The sequence below is a fragment of the Phacochoerus africanus genome, chromosome X (assembly GCF_016906955.1).
Source record: "Phacochoerus africanus isolate WHEZ1 chromosome X, ROS_Pafr_v1, whole genome shotgun sequence".
NCBI classification, from domain to species: Eukaryota; Metazoa; Chordata; class Mammalia; order Artiodactyla; family Suidae; genus Phacochoerus; species Phacochoerus africanus.
In genome coordinates this window covers 38,132,288-38,149,918 of record NC_062560.1, presented here as the reverse complement: position 1 = coordinate 38,149,918, position 17,631 = coordinate 38,132,288, and the positions used below count along the sequence as shown (strand labels likewise).

The window sequence follows — 17,631 nt, the reverse complement described above, 5'->3', positions numbered from 1 at the left end:
TTGTTGAAGGTTGAAGAAACAAAGGCTCAGAGAGAAAAACTAACTCACCCACTATCACCCAGCCAAAGTTGGGACTAAAACCTAAGGGTATGAATGGCAAACCAAGCTTTTTTTTTTTTTGTCTTGGTTGGGGCGCTTTTAGTTGGCAATCAGGGAAATCCATTCACAGTAGCGCAAGGAACAGAAGGGAATTGATGAGAACTCAGGAGCAAAAAGTACAGCCAGGCCCCCCGGGGGGGCAGGTCCCAGGCACTGGACCCTCTTCAGGAACCGATTTTGTCCTCTCTGGGGCCCCGTGTTTCTGAAGGCACTCTGTTATTTACGGCATTTTTGAAAAAATTATTATTCTCTGCAGACTGGCTTTCCTTGGCCTGGCATCCACAAGCTCCAACACAATGGCCCGGAGGTCAGTCAAGGCCGCCTACATAATTTGTGGGGCCCAGAACAAAAGTAAAACGCAAGGCCCCAGCCAGGAGCGGGGAAGCCCGTCTCTCCTTCCCACTTGCCCACGGCATCAACCCAAGGCAGTCGGTGGCCTCCGAGGGACCACAGCCTCCCTGCTGGGACACATTCAGTGCCTGCATCCTCCGTGGAGGAGAGGGCTCTGCCAAGGGTCCAGCCAAATGAGCTGAGGCCCTGCCGGCCCAGAAAGGAAAGGCTGCCACTCTGCCCACCCCCACGGTGCTGTGAGGCTCACCTGACCCTGACCTTTCCAGGCCCGTGCCCGGGGCAGAGTGTGGCGGCAGGAGGCCAGGCAGGGCCGGGAGCACCAGGAGGTGGAGAGTGCGGCACCTGAGAACCCATCTCAGGGGGGTAAGCCAGGAGGGGGCAGGAGGCGGGATGGTGTGTGAGCTGAGGCGCCAAGCCCCTGGTTCATTCTGCACCGTCCCATCGCTTACCCAACACAAGTTTGAAATACTATTCCGGGAGCTCCTGCTGCGGTGCAACAGGATCGATGGCGTCTCTGCAGCACCAGGATGCAGGTTCGATCCCTGGCCCACTTAAGGATATGGTGTGGACACAGCTGCCGCTGAGGTTGCAATGGTGACTTGGATTTGATCCCCGGCCAGGGAACTCCCTATGCCGCAAAAGGCCAAAAACAATTAATAATAATAACAATAATATTCCAAATATCAAGATGGTGACTGCAGAGCATTAAACCCCAAGCGTGGGCCCCTTCTGAGCACAGGGCCGTGTGACTACACTGGTCAGATGCCATGCAGCCAGCCCTGACTGATCAGTTTTCTCTCTCCCAATCCCCCGTTCCAAGAGGAAAAAAGAAAAAAGGAACAGAACTGGCTCAGCTAGAGGCAGGCTCCACCTGTACCTATAGCGACATAGAAACTGCTGGCATCCCAACCTTGCTGGGGGCGGATAGAGAGCAGCTCCCAAAGAACCGGGATGCGAACTGGGAACAGACCCCAAAAGGTCCTTCCAGGACTCTCCTACCACCTACTAAGTGTTGTCATACTGCCTGTCACATACTTTGTGAGTATATGAGCAGAGGTGGCTGGCTGCCCACTGCCACCTCCCCCTTGTTGTCCTTTTTTGTGGCCGCGCCTGTGGCATATGGAAATATGAAAGTTCCCGGGCCAGGGGTCAAATTGGAGCTGCAGCTGCCAGCCTCCACCACAGCTGCGGCAATGCTGGATCTGAGCCACATCTGCAGCTCTCACCGTACCTTATGGCAACGTCGGATCCTTAACCCACTGAGCGAGGCCGGGGATTGAACCTGCAGCCTCATGGAAACTATGTCGAGTTCTTAGCCCTCTGAGCCATAGCGGGAGCTCCACCATCCCCTTCTTCCTTTGTAACCTGGGGAAGCAATGGACTCAAGCTAAAAGGTAACCTTCTTCTGCCTCCCTTGCAGCAAGAGGCGGCCAATGAGACATAAGGAGAAATCACTGGATGGGACTTCCGAGAAATCTTTATAAAGGAGGCTGAGTCAGAGTAGAAAATTGACAGGACACTGGAAACCAGTTATAATGGGAAAAAAATAAAATTCATTAAAAAGATAAATAAATAATTTGACATTTCAAAAAAAAAAGGAGGCTGAGTCAGCCGGGCAGTGGTGTCCTTATCTTCCCCTGTCTCTCCCTTTCTTAAAGGACTGAAAGCAATGCACGGTGGCATGATCAGATGCAGGAGGTGGGTTCCAGGTCCCATGAGGAGTCCTCCAGGATCTGAATCAAAACAGTCAGATGAGGAAGAGGACAGGATAGGCACTAAGGTGGGAGGACCGGAGCTCCTGCTGTGGCTCAGTTATAATGAACCCAACTAGTATCCAAGAGGATGCAAGTTCAACCCCTGGCCTCGCTCAGTGGGTTAAGGATCCGGCATGGCCATGAGCTGTGGTGTAAGTGGCGTGGCCGTGAGCTGTGGTGTAGGTCGCAGATGCGGCTCAGATCTGGCGTTGCTGTGGTCGTGGTGGAGGCCAGCAGCTGCAGCTCCAATTGGACCCCTAGCCTGGGAACCTCCATATGCCACAGGTGCTGCTCCCCCCCTGAAAAAAATATTTTTAAAAAAGGAGGGAGGATGGATTTGATGGTGGGACCCCGGTACCTTTTGTGTGCGGAGTAGAATGGAAGCTCTGTGAAGGCATTGCCATGGCATAGCCCGGCCTAGCGCAATCCCTGGCACAGAGTGCGTAACCCCTAAATGTGGTCCAATAAACGACTGCAGAATGAATGAAGAGGCTCCAGAAGTCCTTTGGGGGCTTTACTCCTAATTGATCAGGAGCATGCATCCCCAGGGAGCCCCTTGTACCCAGGGACTGATTCATACCCAAGTATGGCTTCCCTTGCTTTGTGCCACCTGTGAGCACCCCGCCATCCCCGTGCTCGGGCCCAGGCTGGCTTTGGGCAGGGGGCGGGGGGGGACCTGGAGGAGGAGAGCCAGAGGAATGCCACCCTGCTCCAAACTTCCCCAGCTCTGGCTCTGATGTGGTTTGCAGGCCAAGTTAATGCCACTGTTTCCACAACATCACTTCCTCTGCAGCGTGAGAAAAGAGGAAGAAAACTCGCTCTGTGACTCTTCTCTTCCCCCAGGGAAGGCACAAAGCTGTTGGAAACAATAAAAGCAGCCCTGTGTAAAGGGGAGACTTTTGTCTGTGCAGTCAGGGGTTGCTGCGCCCGCGACTTCCTGCAGGGACATTCGGCAGCTTTGCAGATAAATAAATGCTCACATTCAGAATGACCAGCCTAGAACACTTTTATGAGCCTTTTCTCCTCCCCGGGCTGTACACAGATAATAAATCAAATTAGCATCCTGAACCTCTGGCTCAGCGTCACTTGTCACCAGTCCCCCCCACTGCCGGCCCCCCGCCACCCCGCACGAGGGGTAAGTGAGTTTCAGCAAGACTGTGCTCAGCTACGATCTGGCCACGTGGGACTGAGGCCTGTAGCCACCTTGGAAATCATTTGATGCTTCCAACCTGGGCTGGCCACGAGCTGAGGTCACAGGGTCCTGTTGGTCACTCCAGACCAGACTGGAAAAGAGGCGGCCGAAACCCCAGCCTTCTAATCAAGATCGGGTTGTTACTGAGGAAATAAACGCTTTCGTTCCTTGGGTAATCATCATGGGAACACGAGCCAAAATAGACAACTGTCAGAGAGAAAGACAAAGGAGGGAGGGAGGGAGGCGGGCGGAGAGCGGGCGGGAGGACTGTATCAATAATCAGAAACAGACTGGCTGTACCTTCTGCCTCGTAGAGCCACTGACGCCACAGAGGCGTTCAACAGATGCTGGAGGAATCAAACTGGAAAGGAGAAAGTTTACTTTCAGGTAACCTGAAATGAAACTTGTCCTCGTGTCAAGGCTGCCTGATCAGTGACGCAGAAGGGACAACTGGTTTGGTTTAGAAAACGGGGTGGCGGGGTGGGGAAGAGATAACGATACGGTATACAAGTGCATTCTATTGGATCACCTGCGTATATGAATTTTTTAAAATCGCACCCTCTCTCGGGCCACCGGAAGGAGCAGGACAGGTAGCGGCTCTCCAGATGGCAAAGGCAGTCCCCCTGCCCAGCATCTCAGAACCATGGGTTAAGGTAGATAATGCCTTCCAAGAGATGTCACCACACAGCTGGTGAGGGCTGGGACTCCGGAGTGAGCCGCACAGATGCACCGATCACAGTGTTCCTTACGTGGTCTGTAAGTTAAAAAATAGCCACTGAGCTGGAAGTCACGCTCCCCCGCCCCCACGCCGCCACTGCCACCGCCGCCACCGCCGCCGCCACCACCACCACCGGCAGCCTGTGGAAGGGAAGCCACTGAACCATGTTTGGTGGGTGTACACTCCTTTCCTGTTATATGTTCAGAGTCATTTCAAATGCAGTTCCAGGCTGCCTGACCCCGAGCAGAAGCCTACAGAGAAGGAACAGGTGTGTGTGTGGGGGGGTGGAAATGGCTGAAACCAAGTAAAAGCTGCTTTGGCTATGTGCCCCAGCAAGTTCAAATGCTGCAGGGCTGATTGGCTGGGGGGTAGGGGTGGGAGGTTAATATATTTTTGAATAAGAGTTTCCTGTTATCTGCAAACAGTCAAAAAACAGAGAATTTATTAAGGTATAACAGTCCTCTTAGAAGGAACAGCGCTCGGGGCTGTTTTCTCTAAAACCACTTACCGTCAGTGATTCCTTCTATCGTTTATTCAGACACTCACTTCACCAATAGTTATTAGGTGCCTACTATGTGCCAGTCACCATGCAACATGGAAAATATATAGCCTGGAAGCAAACACTACGTTTTGTAGCTGGGCCTGCACTTTTTACTCCAAGGTGAGAACTAGCATAATGTTTAAACCGCCCGGGGCTCTGGGAGACCCAGGTTCATATTCCAAGTCACTTACTAGCTGGGGTACTCTCACAGAGTCATTTAACTGAGCTTTCTCGATGCCTCAGTTTCCTGATCTGTAAAGCAGGAGGGCTTGTAAAGCACTCAGCACAGCGCCAAAGTGGGAGCTACTATTACTGTTTAGCACAATCCCCCCACCTCACCCGAGCTCTGATCCACTGCTTAGAGTATTTCCGAGGCCAGCCAGACCCGAGGCTGGCTAGACCCTCTGCCGCTAGGCTGTGGCCCTGGAAATCAGGTCAGGCGCTAGTCAAGGCGGCGTGTGTGTGTGTGTGTGTGTGTGTGTGTGTGTGTGTGTGTGTTGGGGTGGGGGGGGCTTTCTTCGCGCGCGGCTTTCCCCAGGGCCTCCGCGTGTGTGTGTGTGTGTGTGTGTGTGTGTGTGTGTGTGTGTGTTGGGGGGGGGCTTTCTTCGCGCGCGGCTTTCCCCAGGGCCTCCGTATAGTCTAAAAACTCACTTCGGAGGAGAGGAAGGAGCGTGAAGTGGCTCTTTCGATCTGAGACATCCCCTCCCGGATAAATCCCTCCCTCCCCCCAGCCCAGCGCGGAGTGAAATCTTAGAAGCTGCCGCTGCAAGGTTTGAACGGAATGCCGGAGTCGGTGGAAGCCAGAGCTGGTCGGCCCGAAGGTCAGCGAGTTGTTTTGAGTTCTCATACCCGGAAGGGGGGGAGGCAGGGAGGAGAGGACGCCGGGGCCCGAGAGACCCCGCGTCAGAGCAGAAATTGTTTGTGCTCCGGAACAGGCAGCTCAGCGGAAGCCGCGACGGGGGCGGGTCACGTGCGGCGGTGGCGGCGCAGCTGGCGGGGGAGCCGGGCTGGGACAAGGGCCGGGCCGGGCCGGGCGGGGGTGGCACGGGGCGGCGGCTTTCGCAGCCGAGGGTGGAACCGGCGTACTCCGGGCGCTGAGAGCGAGTGGCGCCCGAGCCCGGGGCGAGGAAGGCGCGCGAGTTATGGAGGGGCTGGGGTGGGAGCCGGCGTGCTCGGAGCTCCGCGTGGTGCGGCGCGGGCGGGACGAGGGATTCCTGGGGGGTGGCGGGGGGGGGGGGTAACAGAAGCAGGCCCCCCCAGGCAGGAGTGGCGATAGCGGGAGCGACGCGGAGACCGCGCGGGCGTCTGAACCTCAAGAATGGAGGCGCCGCTCCTGTAGTCGCCGGCCTTGTTTTCTTCTTGCACGCAAATCCCGGAACGACCGGAACCGCCATCCCTGCCTGCGTCCCAGGGGTGCCTCATTACGCGTGGGGGAGGCTGCATCCCGCAGGGCGACTCCGGGCGGGGAGGGCTGCCGAGGCGGCTCCGCGGAGGCTGCGGGCTGGAGTCGTAGGGCACACGACCCACGCGCCTCCCCCCCGCCCCGGAAGAGCGGGCGAGAGAAGGCGCGGGCCGTCTCTGGGGGCCTCCCCGGACTGTAGGAGCCGTGCGGGAGCCGCAGAGCGGGAGAGGGTGCTGAAGAGAGACCATCGGCCCCACCTTGAAGACAGGGATGGCCTCGTGGCCGGGGATGAGGAGTCTCACGCTTCCCCAAAGTGGCGAGCGCTACTCCAGCGTGGGAGGGAAAGGACACAAACTTGGCCATTCGCCGGAGCCCTTGAGAATGCCTGACTTCGGTACCCCTCCTCCCCAGAGGGGCCCGAAGAAGTGTCCTCCTCTGCTCTATAGTCCACGAGGTTCAAGTCCGAGGCCTGGAAAAGTGGAGAGTGTGGCCAGGCCTTGGACGGGAAACCCTCCCACGCTCCTCTCCGACGCCACGCGGGAAAGGCGCGGAGCCGTGGCCGCGCAAAGTCGTCCGTCCCCGTCCCCCGTCCCCCCACCCCCACCCCGCCCCGCCAACGGAGAAGGGCGGCTCTTCCGGAGGTGGGGGCAGGGGGGGAATGACCTCAGAACGGGGAGTAGTTGCTAGTTCCCTTTCCCGCGACCAGGTCGCAGGAGAGGGGCGCGGGCTGCCAGCGTGTTCGTGTCCCCAGAGTGACGGGGCTTGGCTCGCTGCGACGTCTGCTCCGAGTCGCGCCAGCGGGAGCGGTGCAGAGTCTGGGACGACGCGAGACGCCATTTGCATCCCCCCTCCCTCCTGCAGGTTGCCGGGGGCCGGGGTGTCGCCCGCCGCGGAAGCGTATTCCTGGCAATGACACTGATTAGATGCTGTGTCGGTACGTGCACAGAATCGGGTGGGCCTTCACCTCTCCTGTGCGCAAACACTTTCTGTTGGGAAAGTTGCGGGTTCTTCTACCCCACCCCCCTCGCTTCACAGCTGCTGTCTCCAGGGCGGAATTAGGCGAGCACGTTTGCTCAGCCCGAGGGAGAGAGGATCGCGCCGGCGCGGGGAGGCCGCCGGGCCCGGGCCGCGGAAATCCAGCCCTGGCTTTTCGTCGAGCTGCCGAGTGCGGCGCTTACGCGCGCCCGGCCAGCCAAGGCCTGGTTTCCATCTGCCCCTTTTGCCTCGGTGTTAAGTTCGCCGGGGAAAACCCAATGATCCGTGCAGAGCCCCTTGGAGGAGAAACCCCCCCACACCCGCTTCTGACCGATGGAAAAAATGACAGTATAGGTCAGAGCAGGCTGCCCGCGAGTATTAATGCGGCCGCCTCCGTTCCCGGTGCTTGGGGAGGATGGGCGCCTCGCCAGGAAACCGCCGAAAGGAGGAGCCACGAGGGCCGCCTGCCCCTTCCCGGTCTAGAAAACGTGGATTCTTAGAGAGACCAGACAGATGTGGGCAGACAGCTGCGGGAACTTAGCCCATCTAAATACAGGTTGTCCATGTATCTTTCAAGCAAGATTAATCTTTAAAAAAAAAAAATCAAGTACACGTTGAGTCAGTTATAAATACTGTGAGAACTGGCTGATCCGTAAATGAAACCCCCGCTGTCTGCTTGATATTAAACGTGTGTGAGGAGGTGCTGGGCTGAGCATGATGTATCTTGGCAGTGCCCGAGTGTGTCCTAAGAAGGCGCGGTCCCCTCTGCACTCCACCTTCGAGGACTTCTACTATAATTCTAAACGGAGATTTATTTTAGTTGTAGTTTCTATTTGGGGGATTTCTTGCTCCTTACAAACTCCTGCCCGGGGTTGTTTGCACTTCATAGTGGATGGTCCTGGGTTTTAGCTTTAATAAGCCCACCTTTTTCTCTTCCTTTTTCTTTTTCTGCGTACGTGCAGCTGGGTGCGGGGAGCCCCCCCCCCCCCGCCCCCCGTCTGCCATCGCCGCCCTCGGGCTCTTACCCGCGCACCACGCCGCCTCCCAGGAGGGGAAATGTGAACGCTCCGGGTGGCGCTCGAGAACTGGAATTCTGACTTCGGGCTCCGGGTTTGTTCCGGAGGCTGGCTGGGGCAGCGGCTTGGGAGCCGCAGGCTGTGAAGGGGAACCCCCCGGAGGCGCCCGCGTCTTTGTCTTTTCGCGGGGCTGGCAGCTTGGCACGCACAGTTCCGATAAGGATCAACTCTAAGAGCGAGAGCGCACGGCCAGCACTTTTCAGCGATGAGGCGAGGCGAACGCCGGCCGCCACGTAAGGGAAAGGCCATTTGCGTTGTCTTTGAAAAGGAAAAGGCTGTCCCACCTAATGAATTATGAGTGACCTGGGAGCGGCCAGGCAGGGAGTGAGTGGCTCCGAGGCCGCCTCCGGGCCCTTCTTTGCCCCCACTCCTACCCATAGCCTAGGAGACCCCATTTCGAGCTTTTTGAAATTATAAATCTGATTCTATTTAGCCTTTAAATGCACCATAAATAGTGGTGCATTTGGGTGTCCCTAAAATGAGACCCACCAGCAGCCCAGGGACTGGGGCCTGCCGCATGCCAGCCCTGGACCAGTGTTAACTTACACTGGCTAACTTACATCCCCAGAGGATGTGGATTTTGCCCGGTGCCTCCAAGAACTGATTTATAGGAGGTGGCCTTGAGCCATCAGAAAGGGTGGCCTGGAAGAGTCTACTGGATGGCCTCTAAACCGGTGCTGTTCACCCAAAGCCTCAGGGAGAGGGTGGGTAATGGTGCCTGAGCCCTGGTAGGAGCTTCCCATTAATCCAGTCTAAATGAGCACCATTAAAGCACAGTTCCCCCTTCCACCCCCACCACACGCACAGGCCTTAAGGGAAAGTCTAGTCGAAACCGTTCAAGCGCATTTTGCCTTCTTAACTTTTTCTGTGAACAGTAATGCCCTTTCCACCCTGCCCAGATCCTCTATAGGCCTTCGGCAACTTCATCCTGATAGGAGGGTACCAAATCCTAACAACAAACACTGTAGCACTGTATGCCTGGCAGACTTCTAGGCACTTTATTAACTCCTAACATTCTCAAAACAATCCTGTGGGAGTTCCCCGTTGTGTCTCAGCCCTACGAACCCAGCTAGTATCCATAAGGGTGTGTGTTCGATCCCTGGCCCTGCTCTGGGGGTTAAGAATTCTGCATTGCTATGGCTGTGGTGTAGGCCAACGGCTGCAGGTCTGATAGGAGCCCTAGCCTGCACCCCTGTACCATGGGTGTGGCCCTAAAAAGACAAAAAAAAAAAATCAAAACAACCCTGTGAGCTAGACACTATTCTTGGCACGTTTTACAGATGAGAACGCTGAGGCCAGAACTGTGAAGCGGCTTGGCGGCACAGTTTGGGCCAGGGCCAGGATTGCAGCCACCAGAGGGAGGGAGGAAGGGAGGGCTGCGCTGCCTCTCCAGTGTTGTGTAGGGAAGGCGAGCTGTTTGGGGGGTGTTGGACCCCCACCTTCCAAATCATTATGGAAAAAGATGAGAAACCCAACATTTAGCCCTTATTTTGCAAAGGAAAGTTCCGGAGCGTCGTACAGAAGCACGTTATTGTGGCTCCGCGGCTGCGAAGGGACCAGGGAAGGCAGTGCAAAGGCCTCCCGCCCCACCTCGCCACATAGCATCCGGTGGTCACGTCCGCCGGAGGTGACTGGGGCCTGGGGACAGCCGATTGCGGAGGAACTCCTTATCGTCGAGAGTCAGTGGTCCCGAGAAGCGAGGCTAAAACAACCGCCTGCCGGGGTGGCTGGGTCAAGCCGGGTGCTTAGGTGCTTAGCCCCCGGGCGCGCCCCCGGCCTCCTCCCACGGAGAAGCTGCGCCTCCTGCAGCTCCGGGCTCCCCTCCACTCGGGCTGCCAGCCCTGGGCACGGAACCTCACGGCTGGGGGCTGGAGAGGCCAGATAAGCAAGTCCTGATTGGGAGGGCTGGTTCCGGGTTGTTCACACTCACCCTGCTGCTTCCCTCAAACACTCATCCCTTCTCCCCCGCCACCCCGCGCGCGCGCGCGCACACACACACACACACACACACACACACAGATTGGTCTCAAGCGCACAGTCAGTTTCCCGGGCCTCTGTCTCCCCTTCCTCCTCAGTCTCCCCTTCCTCCTCCCAGGCTCTGGCGCCTGGGAACCCGTGGCGGTCGTGTGCTGCGCCTGGGGGGTGTCGAGGTGGAGCGGCTGTGCGCTGTTCTGCTTCTCCCCAGGGTCCAGGCATACGGTGGCGCCCTGGGGCGTGCAGCCAGAATCCAAGGATCCCCCACTGCCCCCGTCCCTGGGAAGTGGTGGCAGCAGGCGGGAGAGACCTGTGAGCTAGGTGTTTCATGATGGCCTGGGGGTCAGAGGGGAGAACTGGAGAGTGGGGCCTATGCCTAGATGGGAGTGGCGATAAATCCCCTGTGCACGAAGGCCGGCTGGTTCTCCGGCCACCCCGCTGGTAGGAGTCTATCCTGCATGTCTTGTATTGGCTGAAGCTTGACGGCGGGAGTGCCCGGGCCAGTGTGGCTGGAGAGGGGGGAGTTGGTCCGAGGCGGCGCTGGACGATCAGCTCCCCATCTCACCTCCTCCAGCCTTTACTTCTCGCTGGAGAAGACCCATGGGCCCCGCTGCCCTCGCCACCGCCAAGGCCCACAGAGGACCAGGCTGGCCTGGTGGCAGCCCGCGAGCCCAGCCTGGCCGCTGAGCTGAGGGAGGGAGCGCAGCAGCCGGCTTGCCTCAAGGCAGAACACACGCCTTTCCCGGAACCTTGAAACCCAGGGGAGCCGCTGCCATCTTCGCGTGACGAGCAGCGAGACGCCGGTGATTAAGTGTTTCTTTCCGGCTCCCTCCCCGGGTTACGGCTCTCCTCCTTTCCACAGGGCTGGAGGAATAAAACCTGGGGTGGGGGGAGCACACCGCAGTGCTTTCCACGCTCCTTGGATGCCCGAACTGGTCTCCCAGGGTGCCTCTATGCAGACTGCCCTCCAGCCCCAAACACCCTGCCTCGAGAAGATCCGAGGCTTTGGGGGACTCCCCCCCCATGCCTCAGTTTCCATCCACCTCGGTCCAGATCTCAGAGTTTAATGGGGGGAACACACATTGCCGAAGCCAGCTGACCCCCGTCTCCTCGCCCATGAGGATTAACCCTTAATACAGGAATCCCCCACCCACACCAGGGACTAATCCTGCCGCCCCTCCTGGGATTAACTGGGCTCACAGGTCCATAAAACACTTCCGGCGCAGCCAGAGGGTCTGTCTGCAGAAACACTTTAAAATTGTCCTCCCGGGCCTAGAGTGGAGGGAAGTGAGTAAACAGACAGTTGTTGGAGAGGATCCGTGCGGTTTGCAGGCTGTGGAAAGAGCTGCCTAAAATGTGGGCGGTCGGGGCTGCTTCAGCCCCGGAGGGGGGCTGGGGTCCCAGTAGATCCATCTCAGCAAAGGATGCAGCATTTACGAAATGGCATTGATCTGGAGAAGGGTGGACCCAGGCAGGAGGCAGCAGGTTTCAGCTGGCTTCTGGCCCCGAGGAAGACAAGATTCCTGAAACTTGTTGAGGAGTCGGGGTGGGGGTGTGAGTCTCCTCATCTGTAAATGGGAGCAGCAACACTCACCCTGCCCCTCTCAGGTGGGATTCTGAGAACCAAAGTCTTAAAGCCCTTTGTAAATGGGGCATGACCCCCTTGGAGTCACTGTGACTACTGTTCAATCTCGCTCACCTTAGGAAACACCGTGATTTGCTGATTAAAAAAAAAAAAAGTGAAAACCAGCCCTTCCTCAGATCCATCCAGGAATGTACAGATAAAGGGACTCCAAAAGCAATTTAAGGCTTTGAACATCCTTCTTTTTACATCACTGGAAATTCAGTTTTGGAGGGAATGGGAGAGTCTTTAGAATGTTCTAAGAAAAAAAATCCCTGTCAAAAGTGGGGGCTAAATGGAAAGAAAAAAAAAAACACCTCTAAATTGAGTCAAATCACATTTTAAGAAGAAAACCGGATGAAGAATATAAGCTTTCTGGCTCTGTATCCTTCTGTTTGTCTGGAGAGCAGATGCTATAGATAGCCAGGCCACCGCCACCACCCCCCAGGACCCCGGAAGTAGGCCCTGGCTGGGGCTTGATTAGCTAAGTGTGAGGTGACGTTGGCGTTTAGGGTGGGGACAGTGACCAAGGGCAATAATTTGCTTAAAATGAACATCAGAAGAAAGACCTAGGCCGGCCTCTCCATCCCAAAGGCTCAGAGCTGCTAAAACTGTGTGTGGGAGGGGTCGCCGGGTGACCTCCTTCCCCGCAGATGGACTCACGCAGCGTGACCGGCCCCAGGTGGCGCCCAGGCGCACGGGGGATAGAGGCCCAGGCTGCGCTTTCACTCCGCCTCGCAGATTGCAAGCGGGGGCCTCTGGCTGGACCGCCCACCGACCTTTCTCTCCCCTCCCTGGCCCCGAGGCCTCCGGGCAGGGTCTACTCGCCTCCACCCCACTACCCCTCAAGCTGCGCCCTCCCCTCCATTGGCACCCAGCCCGGATCCCAAGGCCTCCCCCGCCCCACAGTCTCCGTTCTTCCCCTCGTGATTCATTTAGCAACGGTGCAGAAAGCCTGTTTACCTCTGCAGCCCAGGGCGACTCGATCTGCGTAAAAAGCCCTAACGCCAGCACCGACCAGTAGGGGGGGATTGTCCTATAGATTATTTCTCATCCTGGGTTGTTGTTGTTGTTGTTGTTTAAAAAAAAGAGAGAAAGCGAGAGAGAAGGCTTGGTTGGAGAGGGGGTGGGGTGGCTGTTGCTGCTGTTTTTTAAAACACCGTATTTGAAAGAGAAACAAAAGCCACACAAAAGCCGTTTAGGAGGTACCAAGGCAGTTTTTACATATAAAAAGTGCAGCGAATACCAAGGGGCCCCCAGCAGTGATAAACTAAATGGTTGGCCGATTTCGACAATTAGCAGTTAATCTGTTATCTGCGATCTGCAAACAAGTTTTAAGGACACTGAATTCCTGTTCCAGTTGACAGTATTGTACTCGAATCCGTCGGGCACCTCCGATGCTCTGGGTTTCGCTGTGTGCGTTTCCAGCTTCCACAAACAAGGGTTTTGCGAGTTGGAGAACAGGCTTGGGCCACCTAAAATCCACTTGGGCAGCCGAGGAGCCTCCAACTGCAATGCCCCTCCAGCCCGAGCTTGTCTTCTTGGTTCCGATTTCTTCAAATGTTTTTTTTTTTCCCCTCTTTTACTCCTAATTTCGCAGACCTCCTAATTTTGCACGTAGTAGGCCTCCAACAAATGTAGAATGCGTGCCAGACACCAAAGTGAGGCTCTCAACCTGTAACGTAAGGCAGGCTGGTGCGCGGCCTCGCCCTTGGAACCCCATTTGGGTGCCCAGAGCCCCCTGGCCGCTGCAGCCTGCGCGCAGCTTCGCCCTGAGTGGGCCGGGGCGGGCGGGGGAGGCCGGGAGGCACGAAGCGCCTGGAGCCTGCACGATGATAAATATTGCGCAGACAGCCCATAAATAATTTGCATTATGTTCAGCTGACAACGCAGGGCGATTAATTTTAATAGCTACATATTTGCCTGGGCTGCTGCTTTCGTAGGCCCGGTAATGAAAGGCGAGAGGCCGCCCTGGCTCTGTGCTCGCGGTCCGGGAAGGCAGCCGGGAGAGGCCGGAGGGACCGACGCGGCGTCTCCTCCGGGCAGCTCCCCGGGGAGCCCCAGCCCCTGGGCCCTTCTCTCGTCCGGCCCAGGGAGCACCCCAGGGGCCTCGAGCAACAGGAGCCACCATAATGACGCTGCACATTTGTCTGTGGGGGGAGAGCCACTTGTGGACCAGGAGACCCTCCCCAGGGCGATGCGCCCCACCCGGACCAAGTGCGGAGTGACCTCCGGAGAGGATTTCACGTTCCAGTTTTGGTGGGGGATGGGGAGGTGCTGGTGTTAGCCCGCCGATGCACCGGTGGGCCCCAGCGCCGCAGAGGCTTTTCCGCCCCGGGACCCCGGCAAGGGGCAGAACAAAGCCCAGCTGCCCACGCGTCCTCTCCGCGCGCGACCTGAGCCCTGCCGTCCTGCGCCCCGCGGGAGGCCCCCTAAACCGCTTCCCGAGCTCCTGGATTAAAAGGACCGCACACATAAAAGACAGAAGAAAGGATCTGGAGCAGCTCTTAAAAAGAGGGGGCGGGGAGGGGAGCGCAGCGAGGAAGGACAAGGCGCAGCGGCCGCCGCGGTCCCGTGGTGGCCGGGTGCGCGCGTGTGCGTGTCTGTGTGTGCGTTCCGATGACAAAGCCCCGCCGCCGCCAGCAGGCTCCTGGCTGCCTGAGCACTGGTGGGGGAGGGGAGGGGAGGAGGGGAGCCAGCGCTCGCGAAGGTAGCAGAGAATCGAAGCTTCCCGGGAGAAAAAGAGTTCATTCATAAGCCGGAGGAGGCCTCCTGACCGGGCCAGGTGGAGCCTCCCGAAGCCGACACCTGTGTATTTTCCTCTTTGAAAAGGGGCGAGCACATCGATCATTACCATATTTTAATTGCCTTTCGCAAAGGTCATCTCTAATTACGGGTTGCGAGGAGGGTTGGCCAGGGGTCTGTAGCCCTGCATTGTGTGCGTGTTGTGTGTGTCTCGCAGCTGAGACAATGCGCCCAGCTCTTATCAAAATGCCAATCTGAGGGTGTCCGTGCGCGCCTGCGAGGCGGTCACGACACGACGTGCTGGATCCACGCAGACAGAGCAGGCTGCGTGCACAATAAAAGCCGAGCAGGCGGCGAAGGGCCGCGCAGACCCACGGGTTTTCTTTTTAGAAACGCTGGTGAGAAGAGACTCGACAATAATAACACGCAGCAGGATTAAGTCAGGGCGGGAATAAGAAAATGGATTTTCGTTTCTCCAACTGCGTGCTGTGTTTAACCCAGCCCATCCCCCAAGAGCTTTGGGTGCCCACGGTGAAATCCCCCGCAGGGACAGGTGCAGGGCACAGAGTGGCTTGGGACTCCCTGGTGACAGCCCAGGACAGCCACCTTACTTTAATACTGATCTCTCCCTCTAATTCAGCGGAGTTGTCAGTTACAGTGACGTGGACGCCTTAACGATGTCTGCTTTATAGAGAAGATACCGGCTGGTCAAGAAGGAGAAAGAAAACATGAAGGGTTTTTTAACTTTTAAAAGTCTGCATTTCCTTAGTTTTCATCACTTGCGGAAACCCTTGAGGCAGACGCCTATTTCAACTTTGCCTTAGGGAGAACAGGCAGGAAGGCTGTTGGAGGGTCAGGGGTTCTTAGGGGGATATTGGGGAGATGAGGGGCTGGAAACCAGTGAAGAGCTGTTGTGGGCAGCAGTCACTCTAAACTTGACTTTCTCAAAGGAGCCTGACATCTCTGAGCACCATGCTGTTTCTGGGAGCCCCGCCTGGTAGAGCCAGGGGCTGGGGTCAGGAGCCTCGGAGAGTTGGAGGGTTTTGTATGGCTCTGCTTCCTGCCTGCCCCCCACACCTGGCCTCCTGGCCTCACCAGCAGTCTGCTCCGCCTGGAGGAAGGCAGAGCCAGATGACTGGTCCAACCCCCGAGAGACCGCCTGGCTTTCTCCTCCCCTGTAATCAAAACCAGATGCACTTAAGCGCCTTTCATCAGAGGAAGCCCGAAGCCCTTTAACAGGCTTCAATAAAAGCCTTGCTAGGGCCTACCAGCCTGCTCAGTGTCCAGGCCCCTGTGCCCATGTCCCAACTGAAGAAGCCTGGGGCTGCAGGGTCTAGCTTCTCCCAGAGGGGCCCCAGAGGCCAAGGACATCTGCTGAACCAAGGCAGCCCTCTCCGGGCAAGTAGGATGCCAGGATCCCTGCCATCCTGTTGATAGGAGGTTGATAGGAGAAAAGAATCAGGCTTAGAAGGGAAGCCAGTGGCTACTACCTAAGGAAGGATAAGAGGAGCGACCTTGGAGTTCCCACCACGGTGCAGTGGGTTAAGAACCTGGCTGCCGGGAGTTCCCGTCGTGGTGCAGCGCAAATGAATCCAACTAGTATCTGTGAGGATCCCAGTTTGATCCCTGGCCTCGCTCAGTGGGTTAAGGATCCGGCGTTGCCATGAGCTGTGGTGTAGGTCGCAGATGAGGCTGGGATCCTGTGTTGCTGTGGCTGTGGTGTAGGCCAGCAGTCATAGCTCCCATTGGACCCCTAGCCTGGGAACCTCCATATGCCGCAAGTGCGGCCTTAAAAAGCAAAAAAAAAAAAAAAAAAAAATCTGGCTGCATAAGCTTGGGTCACCACAGAGGTGTGGGTTCGATCCCCAGGCCAGCACAATGAGTTAAAGGATCCAGCATTGCCTTGCTGCAGCTAAGGCTGGGGTCACAACTTTGGCTCAGATTCAGTCCCTGGCCTGGGAATTTCCATATGCCGCGGGTGCAGCCATAGAACAAAAAGCAGAGTGGCCTTGTGAAAAGAAACCAGAGGACCTAAGAAAGTAGAGGTGAGGTGAAGATCAAGACATTCAGAAGGGTCCCCAGTACTTGAACCATCCCACATTCAGAGCCCCATTCTACCTTATTGTAGTGTTTCTGTCTCCCCCACTAGACTACAAACTCCCCAAGAGCAGAGACTGTCATTTATCTTCACAAGCCTGGCGCAGGTTGGCACAAAATACTGATCAAAATGTTTGGGAGATCACAGGTGTGGGGAAAGCTCTGGAGCAAGACACATCTGGGCTTACGATGGGGAGTTCCTATCGTGGCTCAGTAGTAACGAACCTGACTAGCATCCATGAGGACATGGGTTTGATCCCTGGCCTCGCTCAGTGGGTTAAGGATCCGGTGTGGCTGTGGTGTAGGCCGGTGGCTACAGCTCCAGTGGGACCCCTAGCCTGGCAACCCCCATATGCCGGGAATGTGGCCCTAAAAAGAAAAAAAAAATGGTGGGAGCTCTGCCCATAGCGTAAACTTTCTGAGCTCAGTTTCTTTGGGAAAAGGGCATGAGAATGCCCCCCTCAGCAGGTTGGGGAAAGATTTGGTGAAGTAACTGCAGGTAAAGCACCAAGAAGGTAATAAAAAGATATGAATATAAACGGTGTGCCCTTGTTCTTGAAGGGGTGATAGAGGGTTTGAGCTGATATCCTTTGAAGCACAGGAAGGAAGGTTCATGCAAGGCCCTCGCTGGGCACAGATCTCACTGGCCTGGGATTTGGGTCAGCAGAGAGAATTGTCTCTAAAGCTCTGTGTTCCAGTAGCCTGGTGAATTAGAGCCGCAGGACCCCACTGTCCAGCTGGCAGGGAGCCCCAAAGCTATGAGCTGGGGAACCGTGCCAGCCTTTGGACTCAGGCTCGGGGCAAGGGGCAGGTCCCAGGCTCTCGGGCGCTAGCTCCTCCGCAGGGTTGAATTGTGGCTGAGCCCGGCCTGTGCCCTGAGGGCCAGGCCACTTGAGATGAGTGGCTGGCAGATAATCCCAGCTGGTACTGGCTTTCTGTGGTCTGGGGGAGAACTGGCCCTTGGGCTTGACCTCTGCTCCTGTTTCATGGCTGTATTTCATCTTTGACAAGTTCACCCCTTGGCATTTGGCAGGGCAGGGAGGGTGTGGCCTCCTTCCCTTTGCGGCTTGAGCTTGGCCCATTCTG

General features: G+C 56.8%; 1 protein-coding gene across 3 annotated transcripts in view; it reads left to right on the top strand.

Moving 5' to 3' along the window:
• The first annotated feature begins 5,244 nt into the window (after positions 1-5,244).
• Positions 5,245-17,631, top strand: part of BCOR (BCL6 corepressor) — a 123,215-nt gene continuing 110,828 nt past the window's right edge. For 2 of the 3 annotated variants that reach the window (XM_047765848.1, XM_047765847.1), the window contains exon 1: positions 5,245-5,476. The gene's annotated coding sequence lies outside the window, so the exon portion shown is untranslated. The remainder of the gene's footprint in view (positions 5,477-17,631) is intronic. The other variant, XM_047765843.1, reaches the window with a different exon arrangement.